This window comes from Solanum pennellii, chromosome 7, assembly GCF_001406875.1.
Source record: "Solanum pennellii chromosome 7, SPENNV200".
Classification (NCBI taxonomy): Eukaryota; Viridiplantae; Streptophyta; class Magnoliopsida; order Solanales; family Solanaceae; genus Solanum; species Solanum pennellii.
In genome coordinates, this window is record NC_028643.1 from 22,494,091 (window position 1) to 22,506,133 (window position 12,043).

Consider the following 12,043-nt stretch of genomic DNA (forward strand, 5'->3'; position numbering starts at 1 on the left):
TTCAGCTTTCCACTTCTTGAAAGTTGCAAACACATCTGACTAATGCTTCAAGAATTAAACCCATACTTTCCTGCTGAAATCATCAATGAAGGTAACATAGAACCTGGATCCTCCAAGTGATGATACTGTAGCTGGTCCCCAAACATCTGTATGGACCATTTCCAAACCGCACTTTCTTTGGCTTTCTAGGAGTTTTTGTGAAGCTTACTCTTTTCTGTTTGCCCATAACACATCTCTCGCAAAGACCCATATCAACAGACTTCAGACCCTCTAATGCTTCTTTTGTAACTCGCATCCTCATTCCTTTAGCACTCATGTGTCCAAGTCTGTTGTGCCACAGACATGAACCGGAAGCACCTTCAGCAACTGCGGCCATGTTAATACACCCTGCAGTGGTGTACAAGCTTCCAGATTTGGTGCCACGAGCTACTACCATAGCACCTTTCACAATCTTCCACGAACCTTTCCCAAACTCTGCTGCATATCCCGTGCTATCAAACTGAACAAAGAGATCAGATTTTTCTTCAGCCCAGGAATATATCTGACATCCTCCAATCTCCACTGGTTTCCCGAGGTGGCCTTTATGCAAACATCCCCCTTTCCTTCAATCTCTAAGTCATTATTGTCAGCAAGATACACCTTTCAAAAATTTCCAGATTTGAAATTTTGGATCAATTCCTTGTTTGGAGACGAATGGAAAGATGCACCAGAATCCAAAATCCATGATTCAACCGGGCTGTTCACACTAAGTTTTAGAGCATCCCCAATGTCCTCTGCTGAATTTACCGAATCATTGTCATCTCCAAATATTTGATTATGTTTCTTCTTTGGCTTTATACAGCTCGTCCGAAAGTGCCCTTTTTCTCCACAGTTCCAACAAGTCACGTTTGATATGTTCGGAGATTTTCCTCGATTCTTTGATTTTGATCAACCATGTCGATTTTTTGGCCTTTCGTCTTAATTCTCCCCTTTCGGTCAACGCTGAGAGAACTGCCCGATGAATCTCCCACTTCTCGTTTACGAACACTTTCGCTAAGAACAACATCACGGATTTTATCAAACTTCAGTTTCTTATATCCACGGGAACTGCTAATCGCAGCAACAAGAGTATCCCGACTCGGCAGAGATGACATCAAAATCAACGCCTTAATTTCATCTTTGAAATTAATATCCACAGAATTGAGTTGACTCACAATCATATTGAACTCGTTTATATGATCAGAAACAGATCCATTCTCAGACATCTATAAATTGAACAATCTACGCATCAAATATACCTTGTTCATCGCTGATGGTTTTTCATACATGTTTGACAGTGCCTTCAACAGATCGGACGCAATCTTCTCCTTCACGATGTTGAACGCTACGTTTCATGACAAAGTCAACCGGATCAACCCTAGAGCATGGCGATCCTTGAGATTCCACTTCTCCTCCGTCATGGATTCCGGCTTCACCCCGGTCAACGGTTCGTCAAGATCTTTCTGGTACAAATAATCTTCGATCTGCATCTTCCAGAAACTGAAATCGGATCCATCAAACTTCTCGATTCCAAGCTTCAAACTATCCATCTTCAGTGGTCGTGTTGAATCTCCTTAGCTCTAATACCAGTTGTTAGGATCGAATCCACACACACACACTTGTTGAATAAAGAACACAAGAACTTGCAAGAGAAAGAGATGAGAGATCTAGAGAGAGAAAGAGAGAAACCAATATTTCGTGATAACACCCCGTGAGTAACTTCCACGGCAGTGGGTATATATAATAATAATTCAGAGTATTTTATGTTACAGAGAATAAATGGAGAATAAATATTGCAGCCTAACAGATAAAATATTAATCAGGCTCCACAACATAACAGATCATGGCCTTGTCAACATGACAGGATATATTATGATGATTTCTGTAGTTGATTTATGTGAAGTATGGTCATATCTATCTACATGTGAGTAATCAGAAAGTATATAATCTTTTATTGACATTAGGTGATCATGTTAGACTATGACTATGTCATTAAGTATGTTGTCTTAGAGTTGAGGCATACACTACAAGAAAAAGCTTTATACATTTAGGCACAAGTGAATTATCACGTCTCTAAAAGTATATCTAATGGTATGAGATTATATTTTAGTCCTTATTTGAACATTATATTAAGAAGGTATTAAATCTTGTCCCTAAAATTGTCATTCAGCGGTCCCAAAATCTATTGAGGGCCTTGAGCGGCAAAATCTTTCCGCCATTTTTTATACTAAAATATTTTTAAAAAAACGAAATTTTCATTTTTTATCAAAACTTTAAGCGCTAAAAATTGAAGTACACAGAAGGTAAACAAAAAGATCATCGTTCTATTACGTATCTCAAACACAGCAGTCAGTCGCCCTAGTTTGAGCTCTAATATCTCCATTGCAACTGATCAAGGTCGTCACTTTGCCCTAATCTCAACTTTTTGTGCTTAATCTTGAGGTTCCTCTGTCCTAATCGCTTCTTTTTCTTGTATTTTTGTTTCTCTCAAAATAGAATTCAATCCAAGCTTTGCTCGAAATAAAAATCTACGTTTGTTCCGCTTTGGATCGTGTTGTTGTGTTTCTTCTATATATTTTATTGATGTCGGTTTTTTCATTGTTGCATGCAAGCTACTTTTTATTTGTTGCTGCTAAATCTTAGCTTTAGTCTTCCCTAATCACGTTTTTTTCCCTGTATTGTTGCTTTGCTCAAAACGGAATTTCACCCAGCATTGCTCGAAATAGAATTTCAGGTTTGTTCTTCTTCTGATCGAGTTGTTGTATTTCTTATATATGTACTGATGTCGTTTTTTCAATGTTTTATTCTAAGACACTCTTTTTGTTCTTGTAGCTCAATCTTGACGTTTCTCTGCCCTAATCATATTTATTCTTGTATCGTTGCTGCTCTGCTCAAAAGAGATTCCACCCCTGCTTTACACGAAACAGAAATACAGGTTGGTTCCTCTTCTAATCGAGTTGTTGTATTTCTTCTATATGTTCTATTGATCTCGTTTTTTCATTGTTTTATTCAAGCTGTTATATTTGTTTATTCCTCTTTTTTAATAATATATAGGCTAGTGCTTTTAAGATTTTGTCTCTTTTCTTAGTCATATAATGAAAATAATCATATAACCTTAGCTGCAGTAATTTGAGTTATTCGTTTCTATATGAAGCTTTCGTTTGGCCTTCGACATTCTTCTTTTTAGCTACAGAACTTATGTGTTATGCCTAGTTGAGAAAAACGTTCGATTCATCTCAGTCATAGTGCAAAACTGATTACTTTAATCCACAAATCTACAACCTCGTTATATGCAATATTTCTCTATCGTTTACAACCTTAACTCCGCTATTGAGGAATAGTTGGTCCTGAATATCTTCTGAAACATGTAATCTGTGAAATTAGCTGTCATGTTATATATACTATATTCAGTGATATTATTTGAATATTTTCACCCAAATCAAGTCATTCCCAGTTGAGCCTAATTTTGCTTAATGTTATGCATCAAGGTACCAGTTGTACTTATGCAATTCTCGATAATTTTATATAGGAAGAAGAGGAGCTGGTTGATATCCTAGGTAGTTTGTAAAGTTTTGATTTGAATCTCACTCCGCTGTAACATGATTTTTGTAGTACCATTGTATATTTGTACTTGTGCAATTCTTGTATTTTTATTTCATGAACAAATATTTCTCGCATATTCTTCAACATGGAAAACTTATTTATTTGTTAAAACTCACAAGTACTTTTTACTAACTAAAACAGGGGATTGAAAAATCATAGTATACTAACTGTATACAAAGAAAATTACTTTTAGTCATCTTTGCAAATGGAAATTTGATGTGTGCTTCAAAACAATCAGAAAAAAGGAAGTACAATGTTGTTGGGAAGTTTCTGGTCTATCAATACTTTTTCTTGTAACGTCAATTTTCTTTGTTAGACCTGCTTGTTTGGAGCTTACTGTAAATTTAAAAATATGTGCAGTATTTGGGGAATACCAGGTGGTGAGCAATAAGCTTTATAGTTGTTAACAAAATGGCAATGTAGTAAGAGATGAGTCGTATTATCACTCAAGCAGAATCACCTGCTTATGTTCTAGTTCTGTACAACTATACAAGGAACATGTTCGACATCTATGCAAAAGGGATGCTTCTGTATGCTTCAAAATAAGAAGAAAAAAGAAGCAAAACATTGTTGGTCTTCAAAATAGTGTTTTGATTCTATCAATACTATTTCCTGAAACATAAAGTTTACTTATGTCTCAGTGGCGTTGCCTACTTTGTTTCCTCCAAATTATCAGTTAGACCTGCTTATTTTGAGGTTCCAATTCTGTAAAAGTTGTGTGCAGTGTTAGGGTGTAATGCCTGTGAGATTGAATAGGAATCTTTATATTTTTAAGAAAATGGATATAGTAAGAGATTAGTTCTACTGTTGGCTCAAGTCTGAAGCAGAATCACATGCTTGTGTTCTGATTCTGTTCAAACTGTTCTGATCACACTTACAATTATTGTCATTATGTAACTCAGATAATATTTTATGCCAAGGGTTCTTGTTAAATCATGTGATGGCTGTTATCTCCTTCCTTTGCCATCTGGATCGTGCTCATCCAATAAGATGAGTTAAATTGAACACCATGAATAATACCTTTATACAAAATAGTATACGTTTTTTTAACTATCGTGTATCAATTATAACACACATTTCTGTTTTGTGCCTCTAATTATAACAGGTTGTATGGATCTTAATAGTTTTTTATCCTTTATCTTTTTAATATAATTTTTTTATCTACTTTTCAAGGTTATGGCTCCTAGTAAGCAATGGATACAACTAGTTGATCATTGGCTCGATGAAGCCTATTTAGTAGGTGTGCAAAAGTTTTTGGATTATGCATTTAAAAAAACAGGAGAAGAATATGAAATACGATGCCTATGTGTTAAATTATACAATACAACTTTAGGAACTCGTATTACAGTTGAAACACATCTGCAAGTGTATGGAATAATTATGAATTATACTTTTTGGTATCACCATGGAGAACGTCTGGGCGAGCCATTGTCAGAATCTGAATTTGAATTTGAATATGAAGATGGTAATGAAGTAGATGAATGTGATAGTGAGGATGAAGTAGAAGAACTGTTGAGGGATTTATATACTTATCCTGATGGAGGAACTACACACTAATGGACAATGGTGATGATTTTCTTGAGGAGGAACCAAATGTTGAAGCAAAAAGATTTTACAGATTATTGAAGGATTTTGAGCAGACTCTGTATCAAAATTACAAAGGTTCAAAGCTATCCTCTTTGATTAAATTGCTTCACATCAAAAGTATGGGTTGCTTGAGTAATGCGTCATTTACAATTTTATTGAAAATGTCGAAAGAAGAGTTGTTGCCGGACGGAGCCCATTTGCCGGACTCATATTACGAGGCAAAGAAGATAATTAAAGAACTCGGAACATAGCTACACATAGCGGGGATACAAGGCATAAAAAAGGAAAAAATATAGCATCAAAGAGCTTATGCTATTTTCCTTTAAAGCCTAGACGTCAGAGGTTGTTTATGTCTACAAAGACATCTACCCTTATGACATGGCATAAGGATAAATGAGTTGATGAAGGAGGAATGAGACACCCAGCTGATTCAATGGTAAGGAAGTCATTTGATGAACTTCATTCTTCATTCGCGGCTGAGCCTCGTAATGCTCGACTTGGACTTTCTAGTGATGGATTTCAGCCATTCCGAAATTCAAAAACCTCACATAGCATTGGCCAGTGGTACTTATTCCTTATAATTTACCACATTGGTTGTGCATGAAACAAGAAAATTTTATTTTGTCAATGCTTATTCCTTGTCCAAATGGCCCCGGAGATGCAATTGATACATATCTTCAGCTTTTAATAGAGGAGTTGAAGGAATTGTGGGAAGTTGGTCTTGAGACCTATGATGCGTCAGCTAGAAAGAATTTTAAGTTGCATGCTTCTTTGTTGTGGACCATCAATGACTTTTCAGCATATGGAAATCTATCTGAATGGAGTACAAAAGGAAAATTGTCATGTCCATGTTGCAATAAAGACACTTCATCAACTCGATCGACTAATGGTAACAAGGAGTGTTATATGGGTCATCGGTGTTACCTTCCTCATAATCACAAATGGAGGAATGAGAAGAAGTCATTTGATGGTACAAAGGAGAGAAGACCCCCACCACAAAATTGTTCATGTATTGAGGTACTTAATCAAGTGCAGGATCTTGAAGGGCTACAATTATCAAAGGATCGGAAGAAGAGGAAGAAGCTATCACATGAAAATCAAAAGGATAATTGGAATAAAAAAAGTATCTTTTTTGAACTTCCATATTTTAAGAGTTCATTGTTGCGACATAATTTGGATGTTATGCTTATTGAAAAAAATATATGTGATAATATTATGGGGACAATCATGAATGTAAAAGAAAACACCAAGGCCACAATTAATACTCGGTTAGATATGCAAGAAATGAACATTAGGCTATAATTGCACCCTATCCAAAAGGGGGAGAAAAATAAAGTTCCAAATGCATGCTATACATTGTCTCCCAAAGATAAGCACAAGTTATGCGTTTTCCTAAAGAATCTAAAGGTTCGTGATGGATTTCCATCTTATATTTCTCAATGTGTAAGCCTGAAAGATTACAAGATATCTGGGTTGAAAAGTCATGATTGTCATGTTCTTCTACAACATCTACTCCCTCTTGCACGTCGTGGTATGTTGTCCAAAGAAGTTTGTGAACCTCTTATTGAGATATCTTTATTTTTTTATATTCTGGGATCAAAGGAGTTGAGAATTGATAACTTGGAACATATTGAAGCTCAAATTCCCATTACACCTTGCAAGTTAGAAAAGATCTTCCCTCCTTCATTTTTTATGTCATGGTTCACTTACCTGTTCATTTAGCTACTAAAGCTAAGATTGCTGGATCGATTCATTATCAATGGATGTATCGTATTGAACGATGGTTATATTTTCTAAAATCTTTCATTGGTAATAGGGCATGTCCTAAAGGTTGTATTGTAGAGGGATACATTGTAAATGAATGTATAACCTTATGTTCGAGGTATCTACATAGAATTGACACAAAATTTAATCGGCATGAACGAAATTATGATGGGGGTTTAAAGCAATTTAATGGAGGTTTATCACTATTTTGTCAACCCGGAAAAACATTGGGAGCTAAAACTCCATTTGAGCTTGAAGAAGATGAACTAAAACAAGCACACATATACATATTGAAGAATTGTGATGAAGTCTTACCATTTCTCGAGTATGAAGAGTTATTTCATATCTTCTCATTATTGTTTCCATAGGATTATATCTTTTTAGAAATTTATCGTTAACTTCAATTTTGTAGGGAGTTTTCACGAACTCATGAGAATGCTCGCGACTTGTCTGATGTAGAATGGAATCAACAATTTATTGAATGGTTTAAAGATAGGGTGAGTAATAAATAAACATAAAATTTAATATTTTTATATTGTAATAGTCATTTTAATGTAACATCCTAATTGTAATAATAGGTTGAACAATTGCATAAAGGAGCTTCTAGTCATATCATGGAAGAACTTCGCTCTCTTTCACGCGGTCCTACCCGATATTCGATGCATTCTAATGGTTACATCGTTAATGTATATAGATTTCATGTAGAAGATTATGATTAAAGGTTAAGGACTCAAAATTGTGGTGGTGTTGTATTGGGAGAGAATGATAAAGATAGTGAGTATCTTGATTACAATGGAGTTTTAACAGATGTGATTGAGTTGCAATTTGTCATGGATAGAAGAGTCACTTTATTTCGTTGTGATTGGTTTGATGTGTATAATTAAATAAAAGGGTCTAAGAAAGATGAGTATGATTTTGTGAGTGTTAATCCGGTTGAATTCTTGAAAACAAATAAGTCATTTGTTTTAGCGGACCAAGCATCTAAAGTATTTTATGCTAATGGTAATTCCTACAAACGTTGGCAAGTAGTGAGGAAGACTCAACCTCCTGATTCCTATGAGATTGTGGAACAAATATATAATGATATTGTAGAGTTAGGAAGTCCTTTACAAAAGAAACGTAAAAGAACTAATGAGGTGAAGTATATTTTATGAATTAATATATTCACTATTACACTTTACGATGACGTGATTTCTTTTATGCCTACACTGTCGTAATTTAATTGATAATTTTGGGATCTTTTTGAAGATTCAAGATGAAACCATTGAAGACTGAAAATGAGGTTGACTCGTCTATGAAGAGTACTATCAGATATACATTTGTGGCTCCTGGTGCTATTGGAAAGGGACAAGGATGAGGGCTTAAATCTTTGGCTGAGAGAAGAAATTTTCCAACTAAGAGTTATGTTTATTTGTCTAGTGATCTGGTTCATAAGTACTTCTAAGAAATTGAACAAGTAAGAAATTTGCCAACTAAGAGTTATGTTTCTAAAAAAATCTTCTGAAGTATTGATAATATTGATTTGTTTTCTCCATGTTGTATAGGGAAGGAACGAGGAAAAGGACTACCAAACTCTACTTGGTTTACTAGTCAAGGAATGACAACGATACCTAAGAACTCAATTGATCTTGAGAAAGAGAAAAAACAAACCCCTCAGCTCATGCATTAACTATCTAGGTAAGAAATAAACCAATAAATCTAGACAAGTAATATTTGTGAAAATCTTCCACCTTTTCAAATTAAAATTCAAGTTTTTCTGTAATATTTTTAGTTCCTTACTTTCCAGAGGTAGCACATTGTAGTTCCCCAAAGAGCAACCATCATTTCCGTCTTAAACTTAAAGAAGAGGATGAATCATACTTGATATGCTGAAACTTGTTTTCTTCTTTCATACAGTTTCTCGCTCTCAAATAGAATAAAGTATTGATAATGTGATTTGTTTTCTTTATTTTGTGTAGGGAACGACCGAGAACAAGGAACTGCAAACTCTGCTTTGTTTACTAGTAAAGGAATGCCAACAATACCTAAGAACTCCATCGATCTTGAGAAAGAGAACAAGAAAACTAACCCCTCAGCTTATGCATCAACTAATGTAGGTAAGTAATACACCCAAGAAGTCTAGATAAGTATGATTTTTTGAAATCTGTTATGTTTTTAAATAAAATTTCAACTTTGTTTGTAATAACTTTGAATTATTTTCATTTCCTTACTATCCTATTTCGTGGCTGAATACTTTCTTTTCTCTTCGTTGTATTAATTTTTAAATTTCTCTATTACGTCATAGTTTTTGTATTTAAAAATCAAATACCTCTGCAAATCCATGTCAATCTGTTTTTCAGCTTCTTCATCTCTTAAACACTATGCTAAAGTATTGGTAATATGATTTCATTTGTCAAGATTCTATAGGGAATGGGCAAGGACAAGGACTTAAAAGCTCTACTTTTGAGTCAAGGAATGAGAATGAACCATAACAACAACATGACGTCTGAATTTGAGGTGGGATGTATTAACAAAAGTGGTCTTTCTGCTAATCAACATACAAAAACTCATTCTAAAAGAACAAGATCGAATTCGACCATGTTGTCTAGTCAAGAAATGCAAAAAATGGATAAAATGATTCTTGAGAAAGAGGATATGGAAACTACTGATCATGTTATGGAACACTCTCAAACAACTAAAAAAGGTCAGTTTCAATACATATCTTATTAATTTATAAAGCTGAATTTGATAGCTATAGTTCTTACTAAATTATGCAATGTAGGTTCCTAGTCCTACAAAGGTAAGAAGAGTTCGAGGGAGCAACATGTGCAAAGAAGTTTCTTCACTTGAAAATGGAGAAAATCTAAAAGTAACATTTTACAATAATCAAACTGTTGGAACAAATAACAAATTATTTTCGAGGCATTTAGGAAAAATTGTTCATGATCGTAATATTTGTCCATTGGGAGTAACCTCGTGGAGTGATATTAAGCCAGAAAAGTTATGTCACATGTGGGGAGATGTTGAGGTAACAAATTTTAACTCCATTCAAATCTTTCATTGACATATTCTCTAGTTTTTCTTTCAGTTTTGCTATTTCTTTCTCTATTTTGTATAGGTTTTTATGTTATGCTCTGTTTATTTCTTAACAGTTAAATGAGAAGTGTTTTAAAAATTGAGAAAAGTTATCCTAAATCTTTATACAATTAACATCCTAAATGAATAAGGATAGTAAAAGAACTACATCTAATTTTCCTAATCTTTTTATCTTATTTACTTTAGAACTACTTCTTATTGTACTAGAAGAACATATCTTTTTCATTTTTTTCCTTTCCTGGTTCTTCTTTCTTGGTAATAACTCAACTCATGTTTCGATTTTCATAGAACAAATTTGAGGCTATTGACATGAATGATCATTGTGATCATATCTTGGTACGGATGAATGAGTTATGGAACAAATGGAGATGACACTTACATGCAAAATATGTCAAGAATAACCCCATTCAACAGTCTCTCAAAAATATCCCAAGGGGAGTAGATAAAAAAGAATGGGAATCGTTAGTAAAGGAACATTTTACTTCTGAAAGTTTTCAGGTTTGTATGCTACTTAAGTTTCTTACTAAGAAACAACCTTGAAGCTTGTTAGGCATAATATGCCTTATGTATCAATAATTTTGTTATATGTATTATAATTAAGCTTATTGTTTCACAAATACAGGCAAGAAGCATCAGGATTGCAACAAACCAATCTAAGTTGAAGATGCTTCATCATATTGGTAGAAAACCTATTTTAGAGATTATTTATCAAAAGATATTGTTAACACTATTTTCCTTGATGAAGTATTTACGAAGTTTGTGTTATTTGACGTGTTTGACTTTGATGTAAAGGATGGGAAAGATGACAATCCACCAGATTAGGCGACTATTTTCTTTGAGACTCGTGAGAAAGATAATAATCTTGTTGAACCTGAAGCAATTGAAAAATATGTATGTTTGGTAAATTCAATAAGTTAATAGCTTGGAATTGTTATGTGTTTTAATAGAAAAGGTCATTTTATATATTTTGAAGTCTCAACTTGCAGAAATAGTTCAAGAAGATCCATCTCTATCTTGTATAGAGATTGTTGAAAAATGTTGTGGACCACAAACTCATTGCCATGTATTTGGATTTGGGGGTGGAGTGAAGGCGAAAGATTTGAAAGCTGGAACTTCTTCAAAGGCTGAACTTTTGTCTGTGTTACGTTCAACTTGAGATGATAACAAATTCTTGAATGAAGAAAATAAATCCTTGAATGAGGAAAACAAATCCTTGAATCATAGCTTGTCTACCTTAGAAGATAAGATGAAATAATTTTTTGATACTCAACAATTTTTTCATGCTCAACCATCAGATTTACCACGTACAATATAGCCTGTTTCAACTGAATGACAACTGTTTTTCTTCTGACTAAGCAGTTAAGAATATTCCCGACTTTGTTTTATTATAAGAACGCTTCTAAATTTATGAGATGATAGTTCTGCCTCAATAATCCCTCTATAATGTCCTCATCCTCTGCAAGCTCTTTCTTAAATGCTCTCTTTTCAAGAATAGCGCCTTCTCTATTGGTCTCTGCGGTGGTAGTTGTAGATATTTACCATCAGATTAGAACATTCATTAGTAGGACTCTTGGTTGCCCATAATTATCATACCCGGCATAGCCTGCATAGGACATATTTGGGTCCTTAGTAGGTTGAACATAACCATAGGCATCATATCCTGGTATAGACCCATCATAACAACCACTCCCCTGGTTTGGATAATTTCTATCATATTTACCAGCATGTTAGTACAGTTCAAGAGAAACATTGAATGCTAATATAAAGAAATGTATTAACTATCGTATTAGTAGGGTCATCCTCATTTTGATTTCTATTACTTTGATATGAAGCTGCAAATGAAAGAACAGAGGCAAGGGTGGTTAGTAGAGATATATGTTAATGCAAAGTAAAAATACCATTCAAAAAAGAAAACTAAAAGAAAATGTCCCTATATACTCTTTGTTATTTAAGATCATAGAATTTTGTTGAATATGATGCACAATATAATTAATTT

The 12,043-nt window shown here is 34.1% G+C and overlaps 1 long non-coding RNA gene and 1 pseudogene across 1 annotated transcript; both read left to right on the forward strand.

The window, feature by feature from the left end:
- The first annotated feature begins 8,537 nt into the window (after nucleotides 1-8,537).
- Nucleotides 8,538-9,604, forward strand: LOC114077866. The gene is made up of 3 exons (XR_003579160.1): nucleotides 8,538-8,649; nucleotides 8,931-9,068; nucleotides 9,370-9,604. It is a non-coding gene; the product is annotated as an uncharacterized LOC114077866 (long non-coding RNA).
- Nucleotides 9,605-9,622: 18 nt separating this feature from the next.
- On the forward strand, nucleotides 9,623-11,302 carry LOC114077988 (annotated as a pseudogene).
- Nucleotides 11,303-12,043: the final 741 nt, after the last annotated feature.